General features: G+C 43.4%; 1 protein-coding gene across 2 annotated transcripts in view; it reads left to right on the forward strand.

Moving 5' to 3' along the window:
* Positions 1–443: 443 nt before the first annotated feature.
* The window catches only part of HTR2C (5-hydroxytryptamine receptor 2C), a 77,263-nt gene continuing 56,504 nt past the window's right edge, over positions 444–21,202 (forward strand). For both annotated transcript variants that reach the window (XM_054289729.1, XM_054289730.1), the window contains exon 1: positions 444–575. The gene's annotated coding sequence lies outside the window, so the exon portion shown is untranslated. The remainder of the gene's footprint in view (positions 576–21,202) is intronic.

Raw genomic sequence — 21,202 nt, forward strand, 5'->3', positions numbered from 1 at the left:
CTATGCTTAATGATAAAATACTAAAACCAGAACAAATTCTGAGTAAGCCACAGCTGACCAAGCTGTCCAATTAATGGGATTTTGTCTAATGGACTGATTTAATTGGGATGTTTCAAACATACTCTAGAAAAGCCACAGACATTTAAGTTTGAAGCATAAATATTGTTTTCCATTCACCTCTCTCTCTCCATCTCTCTCCCCAGAGGTCTCCCTGGCATGTGTGAGTCTCCTCCCTGGCGAGCAGCTCAGCCCAGTGCCACCCCAGGCTCTGAGTGCTTTGGGAAGAGCCCTCTGAGTTCCTGCTAGGACAGCCCTGAGCCACCAACCTGCCCAGCTCATCACCAAACCTGCTCTGGAGCAGCTCAGAGGGGCTGCATCCCCTGTTCCTGCTGTGCTGCCACATCTGCTCCACGTGGAGGAGAGCTGGGTCTCGGTGGCTCTGTGGGACCCTCGCCCTGCTCACCCACGGCCTCTGCTGCTCCTGCCCCTGCCAGCTGCTCCTCCGCCCACCAGATGTGCAAGAGGCTGCAGAGAGCTCCCCTCCCTGAGCACAGGTGCTCTCCTTCCAGAAAAAAGTAAGTGCTGCTTACTCAGCAAGGGCTGGGGCAATGTGTAACCGTGTGTCCAGGTGAGGAAACTGCTGCTCCTGGGGAGCAGGGCACGCCAGAATTCTGGCAGGGCTGGGCTGGGAATGTTCCAGCTCCAGCACGCTGCTCCTAATTTGCCTGGCAAGGCAGCTCTCCCAGATGAAGTGAGATGTGGTGAAGCCAAAATTCTCTTCAGGAAGCTTTATTTGGTTAGAAATGCTTTGTTATCAAATACTGCTTCTGACTAATTCCAACTTTCAACTCGGCTCAGTTCACCTCTGTCTTTGTTTTAAATTCAGTGGTACTTAACACAAAGTGTTCTCATAAGCCAAGCCACTGCTGCATTTGTACACAGGGTAGTTTAGTGCTCATCTGTCTCATTTCTTTACTGTCCAAGATGAATCTCAGGGGACTGAAGCTCTGAACCAAGTGGCTTCAGGCTATTCATCTGGAAAACAGAGCCACTTAGACCTTTGTAAAGAAAATAATTTAGTAATCAGCGCAAGAGGCCAGTCTCTAAGCTAACCCATTTGGAAAAATTGCCAGTGCAGTAACTACAGATATTTTATGACAATAATACCGATTATGTCCTTCCATTATTGCCAGAATTTCTTCTCCTCTGCAACTTCAGGACCGAGTTGGTTTTGCCCCATCTTCTATGATCCTGCGCATTAGAAATGTTTTTGAATTTGAGATTGGTGCTGCAGGGCTGGACATTGAGCTGCTGCAGTGCAGTGAAGGCACTGGGAGGTGAGGAAGACGCTGCTGCCCTCCCAGCCCTGTCCATCCTCCCTCAGGGGCAGGGAGGACCCTGATCTGATCTGATCTCTCCTGTACAAAGGGGGAGAAGGGGCAGTTTGGGGGTGTTTGCCTGCAGCCCCTGCCTGCCAGCCCACACAATGCACAGCCCAGGCTCCAGGGGTCTCTGGTGTCCTCCTCCCCTGCCCTCCAGCTGTGCCAGTTCAGGGCATTCTCACCCAAACACACAAGGTTAGCACTCTCTTAGGTTCTACACTGTGTTCTGCTAATTAAATATATGTGGTGAGTCTTAGAACTTTTATCTAATCTCAGATTTCAGGCCCTTATCTTAGAGGTTTTCCTTATTCTCTGTGCAAATGGGAAGATGCTTGTGGTCCTGAGCACATTTAGCAGAGTTGTTTCTGTCCTGCAGTGCTGGAGTTCAGCCAAACACAAAAAATACTGCTTTCCATTTTGAAAAATCTTTCTGGCAAACATAAAGTTTGGGGTGAAACACAGCATAAAATAAAGTGAAGGGGAGACTAGTCTGTAGATATAAGGTTAATGCAAGGGTTCGGATGTATAGTTTATAGTTTTGCTTTTATTTGGATTGCCCATGGTTTGCAATATTTTGAAAGCTTAAGGATTAGGGTAAAGATCAGGTTCCTCTCCCTGTGCTAGTGAGATATTCACTGCTCCCTATCAACAGCTGCATGTCATTTAAGGAAAATCCCTGCAGAGGTTTGCTATCCTGGCTTTTTTGCTGTTGGCTGCTACATGGACAAGATGTGGGGCTAAATTCCCTACCTAGTGGGAGCAGGGGGACAGGTTACATGTCTCCATTTCAAACCAAGAATCTTCAGGCACCACTTCCCCCAGCAGCTCACAGCAAGGCAGTCCAGGCTCAGCACACAGATCAAATCTACTGTTTTGCCATCTTGGTTTCATGTGGTAAAGGTTACTGCCAAGTTCAATTAAATACATGGAAAAATAAAAGGAGGAGCAGAAGTGATGTGCCTTGAGGCACAGAAGCCTTTATGGTGCCTCTCACAGGCTCAATTACATTGCTGGCAACTATTTTCAGCACTGTTTTTTGAGCAATGTTAGTGAGGAGAGAGCAGAAAGAAAATAATTTGAAATTGATGTGCCCTAAGGGCTCATCTAGAAGATTTTCACTAGCTTCATAAACACTCTGTACACTTAACCTAAAAAAAATATAGCAGAATTGTTTATCTCCTTTGCATGGTCTTGTCTTTCATCTTCTTGATTTTTCTTGTACTATCCTTGTCCCTTAAAATTCAGAGAAATGTTTTGAAGTTTACATACTATAAAATCAGTAGCTATTTGAAGGATGTTTTGAGCAGCACTTGAGCAGAAAGACAAGGTCTGCAGACAAGGTCAAGGCTCCAGGGATGTCTCACTGGTGATTGGAGCCTTGTGAAGTCTCAGACTGCTGCAGCACATCCTCCTCTGATAGGTGGGAATGATTTGTTGGGCTTTGACCAAAAATTAACAATAAAATGACTTTCTGGTGGGGAGACAGAAAGCTTTAACATCACCAAACTCGTGGATTTTAACAGTGAAGAATTGTACTTTTGGAGAGGGGAAACTATTTCCACAAAAAACCCATGGTTGCTGTCCAGCAGTGAAAACGCTGTGAAGAACAACACAAGCTGTGTCTGGGGGAAGCATTTCTCAGTGACAGCTGCAGGAGAATTGCTTTGTGCTTTTCTCAGGAGAGAAAACACCCGTGTGCTCCATGTGATGGTGTCCAGGACTCACTGCCTGCCCTGAAGGTGGGGACGTCCTGCTGGCCCTGCTGTCTCTGGACCAGGAGCAGGAGAAGCCAGATCCAGCTGGATTTCATACAGAGCCATTTGTTCCCAAAAGTGCCAGCAGATTTAAATGACTGCTGCAGTTGTCAACAAGTTCCCCCTGCATATTCTGTAATGATTAAGGTCCTTAGAGATTTTGGACTGCTTATGTTTCTCAGTGTAGCTGCAGATTGTGAACATAAGGGTTGCATTGAGTGATTTAAATAATTAATTGAAAGGCAGAGGTTCCTTTCCTTCTGTGCACTTTGGGTAGGGACATTCCTGCTGATTCCACATTGGAAACACAGAATATTCTGAGTTGGAAGGGACCCCAGGGATCACTGAGTGAATGGGCACAGAGGGATCAAACCCAGGCTCTGACCGAGTGAGCTGTGCCTGTGTCCTCTTGTGCAGAAAAGGACAGGTAGCTGGATGTGAACTGAAAACTTGTCACTTTTTGCCCTTGACACATACAGTTGCTCTCAGAAGCAGCTGGTGCCTTGCTGCTACCAGCACCAGAGTGCTTTGTTTGATGACTTAATCAGCATGTTATTCTATTAGGAACCATTTGTGGGTTCGAATGCAGATTTAGGATGATCATTTTTGTAATTTAAAATAGAAAGGTAATTTCTTCAAATTCCAAATGTGCCCATGGTGAGATAGGCCATGTCCTGTTCCTGATTTGCTCTGAGGCCAGGCCCAAGCAGGCTGTGTGCCTTGTCTGAGCAGCGCAGGGCAGTGGCTTTGCTGGTATGGCACCGAGGCATTCATGAAGGTACAGACTGATAGTCGGCCCAGTGTTTACAGAGCTTTATTTCTGAAAAAGAGAGAAAAGTGTGAGCCCTTCTGCTCCATTACAAAGACTGTTGCTTTTTATGCTGAGCAGGGATGTGCTTGTTTTTTTGTTCCCCCTCTGGAATTAATTGAAACTCTTTAATGACGATTGAATTAAAAGCTTCTTCTCCATATATTTTATGATATTGCAAGAAACCTTATCTGATACATTCCAGAAGAGACTTTTCATCCAAATTTACCTTCTGCTGTTCTTGATTCTAGCTGGTACTAGACACTTCAGCAGATCCACTATATTCAGGTTTTTTGGGCAACATAGAAAGGTATATTTAACATTATTGACCTTTGATTTGGCAGTGGATGTGGCTTAGGTTACATCTTACATTTTCTTGTGAAAGGGATTGCAACTTTTTCTTTTTGCAAAAATTCAGTTGCAGCAAAGTGAAGGCCAGATTTTCACATGACCTGACCTTTTATTGCTTGGGCTTCCTTCTCACCTTGTTCTCAGGGGTTTTTATGGCCACAATTTCACTGTGCTTTGAGTGCATGGGACCAAACCCTGACTATTATACTTATGCTGAAGACCTTGAGAGCAAGCTTGCTTTGCAGGAGACTCAGGAGTGTTAACAGTTGATTTCCAATCCTGCATGTACATTTTAAGTATTAATTTGGCTGCTACACTGCCCTTAAGCTGCAGCATTAATCAGGAGTTAATCAGTAATCCTGTCTTTCACAAACTTTTGTAAGTTTACAGAATTAGAGCTTTCTCTGGCAAAGAAATTTCTTGATCTTGTTAACAAGGAAAACCAGAAGCTTAAAGCTGACAAAAACACAGTGCTGTTGCTTGGATTTTGATTTTATTTTGAATTTCTGTTGTCTGATCATAGCATGCTTCCTCAGTTTGCAGGCAAGGACATGAATGAATTTCATCCACAGCCCCAGGTTTGCTCCAGCCTCTGCTGGGGACACTGGGTGTTCTCAGACAGTCATGTTCCTTATCTCCTTCCTTTTCTCCCTTGTGTTCCTAACAAGGAGTGCCCAATTGCCTCTTAATTGGCTTCTTTCTTTTAATTGACCATCTCTCCTTCTGGATGGCAGCAGTGCTGACCTGCTTTCCCTGCTGGAGATGCACGTTGTTGTAGCTTGTTTGAGACAAGCTGTTAAAAAGAAAAAAAGAGAAAAAGAAATTCGAATTTATCTGGCTTGTGGGTAAGCAGGATCTTAAATGCTGCAATTTGCTTCACAACTCCCTTTAATGAGCAGGAGGGGGCACCTAGCTGTTTTCTTTAGCTTAGGAGCTCGAATCTATCCCATATGGACAGGAATGTAAGTATATTTTCCTAATGTCTACTTTTTGTGCTGATTTTTACACATCCTGGGCAGGTCAATCAGTAATTTTGAGTGCAATGTGTGATTATCACATATCAGAGGTCACCTGAGGCTGTGTTTTGAGCTGAAGCCAGGGTGTGCTCGCTGTACCTTGAGAGATATTCCTTTCAGCTCACTGCTCAGCAGACCTTTCCAGAGGCTTTTCCTGGTTTATTTTATTCTTGGCTTCTCCTGACACCCACAAATGGCTGCAGGAAGATGGGTGATCCGCATTGCATAAGAGCTGTCAGCAAGCAGGGCTCCCTCCCCTCCCTGTGCCCACCCTGCAGGACCCTCACCAGATCCATTCCAGGGATGGGAATGACTCAGTGCTCTGGAAACTTGTGGGGGATTCTTCCCTGAGAGCAGCAATGGATTAATGTCAGCCAAAAAACAAAAAGCTTCTGCTCCTGAGAGTTATTTCTGTCCATTTGGCAGTGTGCTCTCTCCCTCAGTTAAACACCACAGAGCCCTGGTGTTCCAGCAGAGCTGGTGCTGCTCAGACCACGTATGGAATAAAAGCTACTGGGTTAAAGAGGATGTGTGACCACACAAAAGGACTTAGGTGCTTATGGAGATGACTGCTGCAGTCTATTCTTAAATACACTGATTTACAACTGGTACTTGGAACAGCATGGAGAGGCTGGGAGCACTATTGTCCCTGTCTAACCTCTGGCTGGGTTTAAGAGACTCTCTGAATTCACACCTTGCCATTCTGCATGGCAGCAGGAGACATCAGGAGACCCTGCTTGATGCCAAAGCAGCTGATAGCTTCAAGAGAAATGACATTAGAAGGCAGCTTGCTATTATAATAGGAAAGTAGTAAAGGCCCTATCTTCAGGCCTTGCAAAATGTCCTTGGGTTGCCTTGTGAAGGTGTGAGGTGACATCTGCAGGGATTTCACACAGTGATTTTGGCTTTGGATTGCTGATAGCCCCAGACCAGGTCAAGCATATTGTCACTGTGGCCTGGGCAGTGGCTCAGGGGCCATCACAGAGCAGAGATTTGCCTGAAATTGTGCAGATAAAACAGCAGTATTTATGTAACTATCCATCACCCAGCACAATTCTTTGCCTCGCTATCAGGCCAGTGAGATTTTCTTATCAAAATCCTTGTTGCCATTGTTGTGTTGTGTAGGAATTAAGATAGGACTCCTGAACTAGGGATAGACAACTTCCTACAACATTTGCCATGGCAACACCTGTACTGGAATAAAGAGTGCTCAGTACTTAAGATTGTGTTTAATATCCTGCTCAGTGACCTTTTTAAGAGAGCTGAAAGTGCTAATGGCAGGGTAGTCTGTGAAAGGATATGTGCTTTTAATCAGCTTCCCAATGGTAAGATAATAAAAGCAATAATTCTTTCAGGATTCTGCTTCTGTGATCTCTATCTCTATTCCAAGGTCACTGAAGGAGTAAGTAGAAGGGAAGATAAGCTTCCAAGGAGAGGAACTGTAGAGAAGTGAAAAGCATCACACCCACCAGATTGTTCTGCCTCCAGCTCACAGTGAGGCAGTCACACCATGCAGGGAACAGACCCACTGGTTTCACAGGGCAAAGCAAATTTCCAGTGCAGCATGAACTTCAGCTTGTGGTCCCAAGCACTATTTGAGACTTTTAGACTGAGAATTTGGACTTTTAAACAAACTATTTGGCTTGAAGGAGGGGAGGAAATTATTTTTATAGTTGATGTCTCTGCTTTCGTTTGGCTTCAATGATTTTTTAAAGTTTCTTTAAAACTTCTACAGAAAACACTCCACTTACCCCAAAAATATCATCTGCTGCAGGTAAACAGAAAGCCTATCAACCATTTTTGGTGAATTTTTTTTAACATAATAGGTTGGATGCAGTAGCAAAAAGGTGTAATTTAAATATCCAAAGTTGTTTCTGTTCCCATCTGTGGTGAATTCTACCCCTCAGTAGCAGCCATCCATTTTCCCTTGACTTCTTTGGGTTCTGTGTACAAGAACCCACTCAGGCTCCTTCCAGTGGAGCCCAGTGACAGGATAAGGGCACTGAGCACAAACTGAAACACAGTTGGGAGATCCATCAGAACAGCAGGAAAAGTTCTGTGAGAGCGACACACCCTGGAGCAGGCTGCCCAGAGAGATGGTGGAGTCTCCTTCTGAGAGAGCCAAACCTGCCAGGATGCCCTCCTGTGACACCTGCTCTGCGTGAACCAGCCTGAGCAGGGGGGTTGGACTGCATGATCTCCAGATGTCCCTTCCAACACCAGCCACACTGTCATTTTGTGTCCAAGCAGCAAATTTTATTCTCCTGCATAGAAAACACACTGCATTTTTGTCTAGGTCTTGATTTTTCTTTCTTTAATGTTGGTGTAAGTAGAACAAGCAAGGAACACTAAATAATTATTTACTGTAGGTGTTTTGGTTGGTGAAAAGATGCAGCAAAGTCTCAGTTTGTAGTACTGGATTTATTTTGGTTGCCAGAGCCCAGCACTGCCTTTCCAGCAGAATTTTTGTCCACAATGTTCTGTTCCTCCCCCAGGTGATGTGGGCTCTGCAGCAGCACTGCCTGGCTGGTGGAAGGGCTGCCTGTGACGGGCAGGGTGTGCAGGAGGGCAGCCTTGGTCCCCACGTGCTGGGTGGGTGCAGAGGAGATGCAGACATGGGGATTGTGGGCACCAGGATCAAACACTGCTTTCACCTGCCAGAAGGAACCTTGGCATCTAACTGGAACTTGTCACACCAAATCAACCACAAAATTTAATCCCTTATGGTTCCAATCTTTTTCTTTGATTTGCTGGCCATGTATTTTTTCTCTCTGGAGCATTGCTGTCTGTGTTGAAGCCTGGTTTTATTGCATACTGGGGCACAGTAATGATTTTTTTTTGGTGTACCATGCTGTGAACATCCAAGCCAAATTGTTGACAGTCTTAATGTGTTTTGGAGCAAATGCATTTCCTGAGGAGCAATGTGTTCCACCTTATCCTTCAGTTAATACATCAACTCTTCTGCCTCAGGCAGAGATAGTTAGGCTTATGTCTCTTGGTTGTTGCTTTTAATTTGAATTCAGTTATGGACATTGAAGAAACTGCCTCAGACATTACAATTGCTTTAAATTCACAACAGAAATGGTCCATCAGACTGTTTTCAGACATTCACACTGAGTGCTGAGATTCAGGCATCTAGCTTAGGCTGTGCCAGGCAGCTGCAGAGTGATCACAGACAGCAGTGATATTCAGGTTACATTGGAGTTGAATAAGGTGGGTTGAGCCCCTCTGCTCAATTAACTGCTGAGCATTTAGCTGCTCTTAAAAGGAAGGGTCCTCTTCAGGTTCCCCCACCCTGCCTTCACTCATGGCTCTATGATCCCACCACTCCTCTTGCATTAATTTTTGCCTTCACTGAATCCATTAGTGACTATTTCAACTCATTAATTAGCTGGGATATTTCCCAGCTGAGAAAAAACAATAAAATAAAGACAGAAAAAAGGGAAAAAGGCTAGTGAGCTGATACAGCTCATTTCAAAGTGCTGAATTTCAGGCATGATGAATTTCCAGTCCAAAACATGCCCAAAATCCTGTTTTCCCTGGGGTGTCTGATGGAACAGCACCGAAGCATGAAAGTTCTGTGAAACAGTCATGACTGTCTTAATTTCACCATCTCCTCTGTCTTTCTGTTACTGCTTCTAGTCTGACCAGCAGAGTGGTTCCCAAAGAGCTCCAGTTTGATGGAAAGGTGTGCTTTGCTCTCGTGGCTGAGCTAAAAGAGTGAAAATCTTGGGTGTATTCAGTCCACGCTTTCTGGAGAGAGAATCCAGGATGAACCCAGCTGGGGCATTGTGTCTGCTCTATTGCTTCTCCCGGGTTTTATTTCCAAGGTTTCAGGTCTTGATTTATCTGCTTGTAAACTGAGCATAAATGTGTTTACATGTTGTACAGATATTGTGTGTCTGAAAAGCTGCTTGAGAGCCTGAGATAATAGAGAAGCTGTGTAAGAACTTGTAATGAAGGGATCATGCTAAATTAGCTGTTAGGCTTTCTGTAAGAGTTTTCCTTTGAATATACCCATATATTGGTGTTATAAACATACTTTGAGATATAGTCTGGTGAATTAGTTCACCTGAAGAATGTCTAAAATGTAGTCCCATTTCTCTCTAAGACAAGCTGATTTCCAAGATGCAAAGCCAGGTTGGGGTGTTCTCCATTTTGCTCTTTCTTTCCCATCCAGTTTGACAGCTTGCATGGCTCCTGCCACTGTCCAGGTATGGAAGTGGGAAGTTGGCTGTGTTGATCACCGGACACCTTCAAGCTTGGCTTAAAGCAAAACTTGCTGAGCATTTTCTGGGGAGGCCTCTCCACCATGACCCTGCACTTGCTGTGCAGCTCACCAGAGCTGCCCTGGCCCTGTTGGATGGGTCCTGGGGCTGCTGAAAATCCATCAGTGTCATCAGGATCTGGAGCTGAGCTGATTAGTCATGCTGATTTACAGCAGTGACTAATGGTTGGTGAACTTCTGGGTGCAATCTGAATTTTGGGCAAAGCTGTTTGCTCTGTGGCACTTCCCTGGTTTTGCATATGATTGAAAGAGAGTGGCCTTTCATCTGTAGGTGAAGCAATTTTGGCTGCCCTCTGACAGCTTCTCACAAGGATACTGGGACTTGAGACAAACATGAATCAATTGGCTTCTGAGAAAAATTCTGAGAACTGGCTCTCTGCCACTCTGCCTGGAAACGGGACAAAAGTAATATCATTGCTCCATTCTCTTTCACTTTGCTGAAAATTTTTCTGGCCAAAATCCTCAGGCTAGAAAAACAGTCCACAAAACCAAAGAAAAAACCCTCAGCAATGTGGTTTTGTTGTCAAAAGTGACAGGATTCAGGGTGACTGAAAAAAACCCTCAGTACTTGGCTTCCCTTGGAGAGCTGAAGCAGAGGAATATGGATTGAACAGTCAAGTGCTAATCTGTGAGGAGCAAGTGGTGTGAATTTTGCCTCGGGAGGAAATGATGGTGGGCTGTGCGTGGAGCAGAGCAGGGCTGGGGATCTGGAGCTGCTCACACCCAGCAGCTTCACTCCCCAGCACTCCCCCAGAACCTCCTGACCTGAAACCTGGGCTGCAGGGAAGGTGCTGCTTCAAAGATGTGGTTTCAGGTTGTTTAATCTGTGAAAATACAGCGTGTGAAAGAGAGGAAAGGGCCAGGACAGGAGAGGAATGGAGCAGGAGTTTGCGGAAATTCTCCAAATTGAGTGGTTGAGGGCTGGGACTGCACCTATGGGCAGCAGAGGTGATTGTTTGACAAAGCGGAAAATTATTTATTTTAATGATACAAACACACTTTTAAAAAGTTTTAACAAGTTCTCAGAATCTAATTAGGGAAGTTTGTGCAGTCTGCAGTGGGGCAGAGCCCCTCCTGGAGCTGGTGTGGCACATGGAGCAGTGTCACCTGCTGTGACATTCCCCTCTGGAGTTAACCTCTGGCAGCTGAAGGTCTGTGCATCTTTCAGCACCTTAAATTTTATCTAATTTATTGACAGGATTGATTTGTTCATATTTCATAGCATTTTAGAAGATACAAAACTAGGCTGGTTTCTGTGTTATCACTGAAATGTAAAAATGCATTTTTCAGGGGCTTTTAGCTCAATGGCACATTTTTATTTTCGTTTTTATTTTTCCATTCTTGTTTAATTCATTTTGGATTAAAAGGATACCTCTAGAATTAAGTATGTTCTTGCCAGTTGAAAATCACTTATTAATAATATATTTGGACCTTGAACAGAGATTAAATGTTATTGTATTATTTACTTTAAGGCAGCTTAAAAAATGTTAATTGTGAGAAAATCCTGCCTCGAGTAACTAAGGCTGTAATTCTAAATGAATGTGATTTAGCTGATCTCATAAATAATTAGTGAAATTGTAAATCAGAGAGATGCGATTTATTAGCATCTGGTTTTAGATTGTGAATGTAAGAAAGTATGAATGGGAAGAGGATGCTGGAAGTGTATCTGTTGGAAAGTAATTATTAGAGAGAGTAAAAGTAATTTATTCAAGATTTAAGATGTCCTTAGCTGACATTATTCAATTTTTTCCCACAGTGAAACAGTGCTAGGGACAGATTTCCATTGCTATAAAATGAAAGTGGGGGTCATCAAAACTGCTTTGAGGGCCATGAATTTATTGAATGAACTTAGATGAATCAGTAACTTGTATTGAGTAAGAAAAAATGAATTTATTGATTATTCTCTGGGTAATCTCTCTGTACAATTTTTTCATCTGGGATTTTGGGGATTGCATCATAGAATTGGTGAGAGCAAGATGAGGTAAATGAATTGAAACACAGCAAATACTGAAGGAAAAGCTTGTCCCACCCACTGCAGGGAAGAAACTTCATACCAGCATTAATTTCTCTTAGTTTGGTATCTCAAATACAGCACACACTGTGGTTTGCAGCTGCTTGGTGTGAGCTGTTGGATGCTGTCACTCTTCTTCCACATGCAGGGTTTTCTTCATGGTGTTTGTGGGCAGCTGGGTATTGTATTTGCTGGGAATGTCCCCATGAAGGAGGGAATGATGAATCTGACTCCATGTTCTCCGAAGGCTAATTTATTACTTTATTATACTATATTATATTAAAGAATAGTATACTATACTAAAGAATACAGAAAGGATACTTACAGAATGATAAAAATATAATAATGAAAACTTGTGGCTCTTTTCAGAGTCCCAACACAGCTTGGCACTGATTGGCCAAAGAGTGAAAACAACTCACAGCAGAAACCAATGAAACAATCACCTGTGGATAAACAATCTCCAAACACATTCCACATGAGCCCAACACAGGAGAAGCAAATGAGATAAGAATTGTTTTCCTTTTCTCTGAGGCTTCTTGGCTTCCCAGGAGAAAAATCCTGGGCAAAGAGATTTTATCAGAGAATGTGAATGCCACAGTTGGTGATATGGCTTCTGATGCTCACTTTTAATCCTGAAAATGCATGAAGTGCTTCCTTCATCTCCCTCTTCTTTCTGGCAGAGTTACTCAAGGCCAAGAGCTCTCTCTGTCCTTGGCTCCTGAACCCTTTGTTGTGTTTTCTCTCCCCTGTCCAGCTGCAGAGGGGAGATGGAGAAGCTCTGGAGGATGTCTGGCATCCAGCCAGGGCCAAACCACTGCATCTTGATCTGTGAAGGGCAGCAATGACAGGAGCCATGGCATTGTGTGCCTGGCAGGGCTCTCTTTGTGCTACAGAAATGTCTGGGAATGTGATATGAAACACTTGAAGAAATCCTTTTGCTGTAATAATTTCTTTAAAATGTTGAATCTGCAAAACACTCCCTGCAAACCAGCACCCCTACAGTTTTCACAGAGCCTCTTTCTCACACCTTGCTGCGCCTTAGAGAGCAGAGAAGGATGTGGATTTCATCTATTTGGAAACTTTATTCTCATTCCTGGCAGTGGGGTAGGTCCCCATTTCACATGGTCCTTTCCACCCTCTTCCACCTCTAAAAGGTTTTCTCCCCACAGTGATTATTCTGTTCTCTGAGCTGCCTTTTGGTGAGCAAGCAGAGGTTGTGTGCATGTGGAAGAACTGAATTTTAGGTGCCAAAAGAGACTTTGGGCAGGCTGAGTGCACTGAGTCTCTGAGCCCGAGCTGGAGGAGAGGGATTGCAGGGTGCTGAGCTGAGAACTCAGTAATGCATCCTGAAAGTCCTTGGAAAAAAGTGTCAGAGACACCATTGACTTAAGATCTGTGGGAAGCTGTTTTTAGCTCTTGCTCATGATGTTGGCATAAGCTACAGATGGCTGAGTTTTTTGTCCTCTGCTTTGTATCTGGTATGCAATGAATACTTTGCTCAGCCTGTAGTGAGACAGTGCTGTCACTGCAATGATTCATCACCTCACTATTGTTCTCTACATGATTTGTCAACCCAAACCCAACTTTAAGAAAATGCCCAGTAGGTTTACAGGATGGGAAAAACACTCAGTAAAGAAATGAGCTCAGCAGATAATTAGAGATTGTGCTCATGGCTAATACATTATGGAAATGGCCAGTTCTGTTAATATATGTGGCTAAAATTCAGAAGTACTGAAAGGTAAATTAACAAATAGTAATGGTCTAACCATTCAATTTGCCCCAGTGTAGCCCCTGAATCTCTGTGAGCAAATGTTTATGAGCAGAATTAGCCCGTTTGGCTATGCAGTCTATACATTGTGTCCTTGCTTCCATTTGCAGTAAATTTGCACAAACCCTCTGTGTTACAGCATTGTACACACAAATAAATCCACGCCCTGGGTCTGCAGGGTGTTTGATGATGCACAGGGTAGCTCGGTGCAGAGGCCAAACTTCAGACTAGTTCTTGAAGAGGTGACACAACAAGGGAACTGCAAAGCTGTGCTCAAGTTCTGCCGTTGTGGTTTTGAAGAGCAAAGTCCCAGCTCTCTCCTTTTCTATTTTCTTTTTCAGTACCCACATTGAAAAACTGGGAATTTGGAAAAACTCAGACTGGGCATGCTTCCTTCTTTAAGGGTTCTCTTTATTTAATTGGCCCTTTTAAGACTAACTAAATGCATCATAATATACTTTCAATAGCCCTCTGACAGAAATCTTTCTTTTGCCCTTCTTGCAATGTAGGTGGCCTTCATCATGTTTTTCAACACTCTCAAGAAAAAAAAAATATTCACAAAGTTTCACAAATTGGAAGCAATGTGGGTTTTTATTTTGCTGCTTCCTTCCTGCTCCCATCCCATCTATCTGAAAATCAAGAGATTAAAAAAAATCCACACTTTCCAATTTCAGACATTTATTTTGTAGCTACCAGAAAAGGGACCCTGCCAGGTCATGATTTTCTTCGTGTGATTCACACAAGCCAGTTTCCCTGGCTGAGTGTTCTCGAGGATGATCTCTCTGTAGCAGAGAAACCTCAATTATTGCTTTCAGCAGAGGTTAACCGAGCTGCCATCTCGAGCAGCTTGGAGGCAGTAAACTGTGGTGAGTGGAGCCGAGCATCCCACGCGGGGCTCTGGCGAGCTGTGCTCTCCATGCTCCAGGGAATACTCGGTTAAGAAACACTTCTCTTTGCACAAAAACTTTGTGGGTGACAGGTGCCAGAATGACACGTGGATTGTCACATTTTTGGGGCTCTGGTGTGTTCTGTGTGCCAGGGAAAGCGTCGCTTACAGGCGCAGTGGCAGCCCGCGCACCTTGGGAAGCAGCGTGTGTAATCCCGGTGCCACCACAGAAGGAGGCTCCCAGAGAGGCAGCCCCAAATCTGTGCAAGTTAAATAAACTTCTGGGAAGTTCAGAGGACTCTCAGTTGAACCATAACTAACGGCAACACATTGAAAAAATAAATTATCAGGTAATTATTAGAGAACAATAACATTGTTAGGCTGATTGGGCTATGCACCAAAGGGCTGTCAATCATGGCTGTTATGAAAAGCAGAGCATTTAGAGGCTGTCAATCACACCTGTTTGTAGAAGCCAGAGGACTTCAGAAATTGTTAAGCCTGAATTTACCAACTGCAGGAATAACAAAAGCGGCCGAGTCTCACGCAAGCCGATACTACAGTTTGTGTAGAAGCTCTTGCGTAAGTTTGTGCCTTTATTCATCTGAAAATATCTCATAGCACTGGCAATTTGGAATGGTTTCTTTTTTCTGCTAGCTCCTTTATAGCACTGATTTTTAAATTTTTTTTAAGGCTGCTTAAGTGTGTCAAATCTCATAACAAAAATTGACTTTTGATACATTCCTTTGCTGTGAAGCAAAAATGTCTGAGTTAATATCCAAATAAGCAGAGAGCTGGTGCTGGAGCCTTTCAGCTTCTTGAGGTTCACACATTACTGCATATCCAAAACACTGTAGCAAATACCAGCGGGAGAACTGAAAAGGATTCTGGAAATCCTTAACCTGGAGGTACTCACCCATAAATGTTGTGGGAAATAACCTGACAAAGACCTGTAGAACATTTACTTTTGAGAAGAGTGTGGAATGTACATACCCATCTGATTTAAACCAAAAGTAGAAATTAGTTGTGTATGTGTGTGTGCATATTGCCCTTCCCTTCCCTTCCCTTCCCTTCCCTTCCCTTCCCTTCCCTTCCCTTCCCTTCCCCTTTTAAACTCAAATTTTGGAGCTTTTGGAAGGAAATATCTTTCTGAAGATACATTTCTGCATTTGAAAGGCTGTACTGTGCCTCACCCCACTGTGCCCTGGATTTGTAACTCATCTCATTTCATAACCAGGGCCAGGTGCAAGCATGTCTGTGTGTTCAGTGTTTACAACACTGCTTGAAAACCTCTTTCTTACTGAATAAATCATGGGTTGCTATTGCCATGAAAGGTTTCCATCAAGGAATCAGTGTAGTTTGGGTTTATCTCAGAACTCCCAGGGCTTTCAGCAGGTTCTTTGCTGCTCTGGGCCCTGCAGGAGTCCCAGCATGAATAATTGTGGCATTAAGCACTACCTAGGCATGAAGGTTTTTATTTATTTTTTCTCATATTGGGAGCTTCATGTTACCAGACCCAGCATCAGGAGCTGGGGGCTGATACCCTCCACCCTTGCCAGGAGTTATTGTTGCAATTTTTACCTTGGTGTCCTGTATTGGGCACTTTATTAATCCTGGAGGGAAGGAGGAGAAGTCCCTGCTCATGGGTTCGCTGTCTTAAACAGATGTAGAAGGGAAAGGAAAAGAGGAAAAGCTGCCCAAAGCCATCTGGTGAGCTGATGGCAGCCCCAGAGGCAGGAACTCCAATTCTGCAACACTCAGAGGAGATTCTAAGGTGGACATGGCCTCACCACCTCCCCAGAGCAATGGAAGCTCCTCAGAGCATCATCCTGCCAAGGCAGGAGCTGCACTCACACAATGGGTAGTTAATTCAGTGAGTTATTAATGCAAATGTTAATAATTGAGCTCAAGTGGTTAATGAGTTTCCAGAGAAAAGATCAAATTATGCTCTTCAGATGCGGAGTTAGAATTTTGCCTAATTAGAAGAAATATGTTTTTCCCGTGAGGGGCAGTTGCTGAAGTGACAGTTTGGAGTCTGTTGTGACAGCATTTGCAGAGATGGGTTCCAGCCAAAGAACAGAGCTTTTTTAGTATCTCTGATAGCATAGTAGTTTCTTTTGGAGGCATAATTATGTTGCATTCTTTGCAGAGTTCATGAGGGAAAGAAAAACAAAGAACTTGTGTTCCATGTGGTTGATGTTCACACATTTTTATCTTGGTGTGATAGAAGGAGCTGTTGGATCCTGAGAGTAACATGGTGTCTCTCTCTTTCCCTGCTAGCCTAATAACTCAACCAGTGCTAGATGCAAACAGCTCTTCTAGCCCACAGCTGTTTTTTCAGGAGTCCATCTTTTTATTTTTTCTGAGTGAAATCTCAGAATGTGTAAAAATGTTTGAAGGCTTATGTAAACTAGAAAGAAGTCTGTGGAACTATTCCCAAGCAGCTAGAGTAATAATTATTTCCTTCCTTCCATCTTAGCATTTGCAAGCAAATGTGGTGAGGAAATCTGTGAGTGAGATGCTGGAGGGTGCTGGCACCCCTAAAACACAGCCTGTGCCAGAGAAAAGTGATGTGCAAGAGCTGGTCCTTTTCTGACTCTTGTTTTATGAAATCTTCTGAACCTGGGACATTTACTGCAGGGATTTTATGAGGTAATTTCTTAGAAAGCCCAGCCAAACCTTCCTGCAGCTCTCTGTTGGTTTATTCACACTTGCAGAAGCCTTTTCCTCTGCCTAGGGCAAAAAAGAAACTCTTCCTGCTGCAGAGGCTGGAGAACTCACCAAAACTAGGTACAGCCCTCCAAATTTTGTGGAGAAACATAATGTGGGTTTAGTCACTTGTAGGGCTGCTCCAACCCTTTCAGGCAATTTGCAGCATCCCCCCTGCCACTGAGGAAACTTCTGCAGCTTGTGGGAACACACAGTGGAAATATTCCCTTGTTAAGTGTATTTTCTGTCTGTAACTCTAAGCTATGAGCTGTGAAGATAAATTATAGCAGCTGTGCCACATTTGTTTTGGAAAGAACCTGGTGTTACCCCAGGATACAGCTGTCACTGGAAAAAGGAAGGGTGGAACTTACTTTTTAAAAGTCATGTAGGAAAATGGTGCTCAGCCTTGAATTCTTCCCAGACCTTTTCCAGTGGAAAGGTCCTTACACAAATAACAGGGATTTAAGGCAGAGATTGTGATAAGAAAAATGACCCAAACCCAGAAGCCTGCTGTTATTCCTTTTTTCTTTTTCCTTAAATTTTTTAGAATAATAAATTATTACTGAGTTATTTATTAATGACGAGTAGATTTAGATCAAAACCATGCATGGATTTTATATATATATATATATATATATATATATGTGCAAATATATTCACATACATGTACAGAAAAGTTATTACCTTCCAGCCTGAGCTGGATGGTGATAAACTGGGAAGAAATCTTAGTTTGACATGGCAAAGTGTTCTGGTAGGGCAGGCAGGCTCTGTTCTTTGATCACAAAAAACAGTGCAGAGCTTGGTACTCTGTGAAATGTGCAGAGCTTGGTATTCTGTGAAAAACCTCAAAAGCACCAAAGGGGGGAAAACCCAAAACCCAACAGACCAACTCATAAAATAATGGATATCCTGGCAGGAGGAATGGAAGGATTCAGGAATTCCCTGGTGGTTTGTTGCTGGTCACTGGATCAGCTCTGCATGTGAGGCACCTTGAAGCATGGCAGAAGAGAGGAAGGTGGTGAAGTGCACAGAGGTTGTTACTCAAAAATCAAGCTAAAGCTCATAAAAATCAGCACACCAGGCACACAGGGTTGGGTATGGCTTTGCTTTTGATGGCTCTGTGTGAGGTATACCTCAGCAAATGTGTTTCTTTTTACCTGTATTGATAAAGAAATTTTCTAAATAATATTTATCTAAGAAAATATTTGTTGAATTCTTTCTAGTTGTTGTCTTGTCCAGAATTGTTTAGGATTATAGCTTTGCTCATGTATTCTATTTTTCTATAGTTTGTGTCATTGAGGACCTCCTATTTTCTGACTTCACAAAGAATATCAGGAAAGTAATAATGCAATCAGGAGTTCAACTCTGGTGCAGTGTGATCAGGAGGTGCTGTTGGGGTGAAATAGTGCAGTGCTGTTATTTGTCTGTGCAGATTCGGTGATCCCAAAGCACAGGTTATGACTGGGGGGTTGCCTTTTTTTCAGTGTGTCTCTAATTTTTATTTTGGCTTCTTTAATTTCTGCTGTGATGCTGACAGCAGAGATGAATTTATTCTTCAAAATTGTTCTAATCTGAGGTGACCTCACTAGCAAGGAAATGTTCAGCTGACTGCTGACACAACATCTGTAGGCAAAAGGCTGAGAAAGATCAAACACATTCCTCTTTTAGAGGGTATAACTTGTGGTTTTACTCAGGCTCTGTGGACTTTGGTTCATATAAGGTTTCTGTTATGTTTTCCAAATATTAAAAAAAAGAAAGAAAAGTGGAGCTTTAAAAAAATCTCTCATTGAAGTTGTTGAGTGCAAAGTCACTGGCCTTAAGATAACTTTAAGAAACATGAGTCAAGTGCCCAAGATCAGAAAACCCAGAAGATAACACACCCTGCTTTTATATATATTTTTGCTTTCTGTTTCTGAAGCCTTTAGGAGGTGTATTTTTCTTGTTTTGTCTGCAGACCTGAGACCTTCTGTCTCAAAGGACTGGAATTTAAAAACCCAAGACACAAGACACTAAAAGACTCGCAAGGAAAACCTTTGGCAGTTTGCAGTACTGGACCAAAGCAATATGAAAGCGGGGATGGAATAACTCACACTGCCATTACTGCTATAGCTGGTCTGGGTTTTTGCAGCTTAAAAGAAAGGAAGTAAAAAAAATAATTTGGTATTAAATGGTAGCAAGTGAACACAAGAAGTATTTTAAGTTGTTTGCAAGAATTCCTTATAATCTTTGAAAAATGTTATTATTGAAGTTCAGCCTTGCCCTGTATTTCAGTCATTTCAGTAAAAACAGCTTATTCTGTGTTTTCCTCTTATGTGTAAGACTCAGAAGTGTGAGGGACTATCTCTGTTTCCCTCCTGGGGGAAGGCAGAATGGAGCATTTGTCTTTGATGCAAGCTCTTGCTTTTCCTTGCTCTTTATTCTTACGTTTTTAAAGAAGTATATTATTGCAACAAGCAGGCCACCAAAATAGCTCTGCTTCTCAAGGAATAACCTTGTTTTGCCAGCTTTCCCCAGCCTGCCCTCCGTGCTGCACTGGTGGCTGTGGCTGTGCAGCCTCGCAGCCCTTGCTGGCCAGGGTGAGCAGTGAGCCTGTCCCTGAGCTCTCGGGGTGATGGTTCTGTCCCACCCTGCACAGCAGCAGATCTCTGCTGGCTCTGGGTGGGCAGTGCAGCCCCTGGTCCTCAGTGAGCCCTGGGCTCCCATTCAGAGCTGGGCTCGAGGTTCAGGGCTCTGCTCTGCACCACAGGATGGTGTTGTTGGCAGAGCAAAGCCCTTCTGCATCCAAATCACTACAATGGTGCTTTTATCTGCAAAGCACAAAGTATAATCTGCTTCAGTTTTCTAAATGAGTTTAATGCTATGGAAGCATCAAAGAGAAAAACTTTTGTTTGGTATTGTTATGCCTTATGAATCCTCAATGAAGTTACAAACTCTGGGTTTTGGTGGTGGGTTTTTTTTTGGCTTTCATCCTTGGTTCTGTGCTTGAACAATGTCCTCCCACACAGCTTTGCTGGAGAAGGAAAAGCAGGATTAAGTTAATGTTTCTTTACTTTCAGAGCTCTTCTCTGCCCAGGACAGAGTTGTCTGTGGGTTTTGTGGGGCTCAGATCCCTACATCTGGTGAAGTTTCTGTGCCTTACATCAGTGTATGCTCTGGTAACAATACCTGCATCATCCCTTGGTCTTCAGCCAATGTAAAGTCTCACAACTTTAGAAATGAAAGAGATTTAATGTCTTAATTTGTGCTTGCCATCAGCTCGGACAGGATCCTCTCATGTCCCATGCTTATTTTTGATTGATACAAACTGCTGCAAGAGGATTTCTTGGTTTGCTTTAGCTGTGCATAGGTGACTTCTCCAGTGTTTCAGAGATGTTTGGTTTCTAACATCTTCCATCTCCACTGCTCTCACAGCCACAGATGAACACTGAGACTGAAGCTAAGTTTGAAATGCTCAGTTTTGCTCACAAGCTGTAAACTGATATTGCTATCCACTGTGTTTAATGACTGTGATGACTTGTGAAGGCTGACCTGGAACAGAGGCTGGACAGAGCTAAAGAATAAAGTAGGGATTTGTTAAAAGGCCTCAATGGATGCACCTTGGGCAGCACAAGAGCCCAGCCAGGGCTGCACCCAAGATTAACCAAAATGGTCACAAAATGCACGACTGGTCATGAGGTCTCTCGCTTTTATCAGTTCTGGGCCATTTGCAAATTGGAGTTAATTGTCCAATTACAGCTTTAGCCCATCCAGTCCCATCTTTCTTGTTTTTCTCTCTTCAGTCCACACTGTTTGTGCTCTTGGGCCTGAGATTTGGATCATTTGTCCTTGGTCCCCAGCTGGAGCAGGGATTGTTTTGTCTCCCAGCTCTGTGCAGAGAACTCACCATCCCCTCATGTGAAACTCAGAAGTACACACTAAAGCAGCACAGAATCTGAAAAATAGAAAAGCTGAAACCTGAGGCATCAACTACTTGTCTGATCCATCCCTGAGGTTTTTAACAGCTTATATGGTGCCCCCCACTTTGGTGAACATGTGTACCTTCACCTAGTCCTCCTTTCTGGTGCAATGATGGCTGTTCCCAGGTTTTGGAAGTGCTCTGGAATAATGTTCCCATGTCTGTTTTGCCAGATCTTGCTTTCTTTGAAGCTCTTGTGAAGTGCTGTGCAGTAGCACATCCCCACCAGCAGTTTTTGCTATCCACCATGGATGATGTTCTTGCCCAGAGGGGTTTT

This window comes from Melozone crissalis, unplaced genomic scaffold (assembly GCF_028551555.1).
Source record: "Melozone crissalis strain CALT ecotype California unplaced genomic scaffold, PUWL_Pcris_2 ptg000068l_1, whole genome shotgun sequence".
NCBI lineage: Eukaryota > Metazoa > Chordata > Aves > Passeriformes > Passerellidae > Melozone > Melozone crissalis.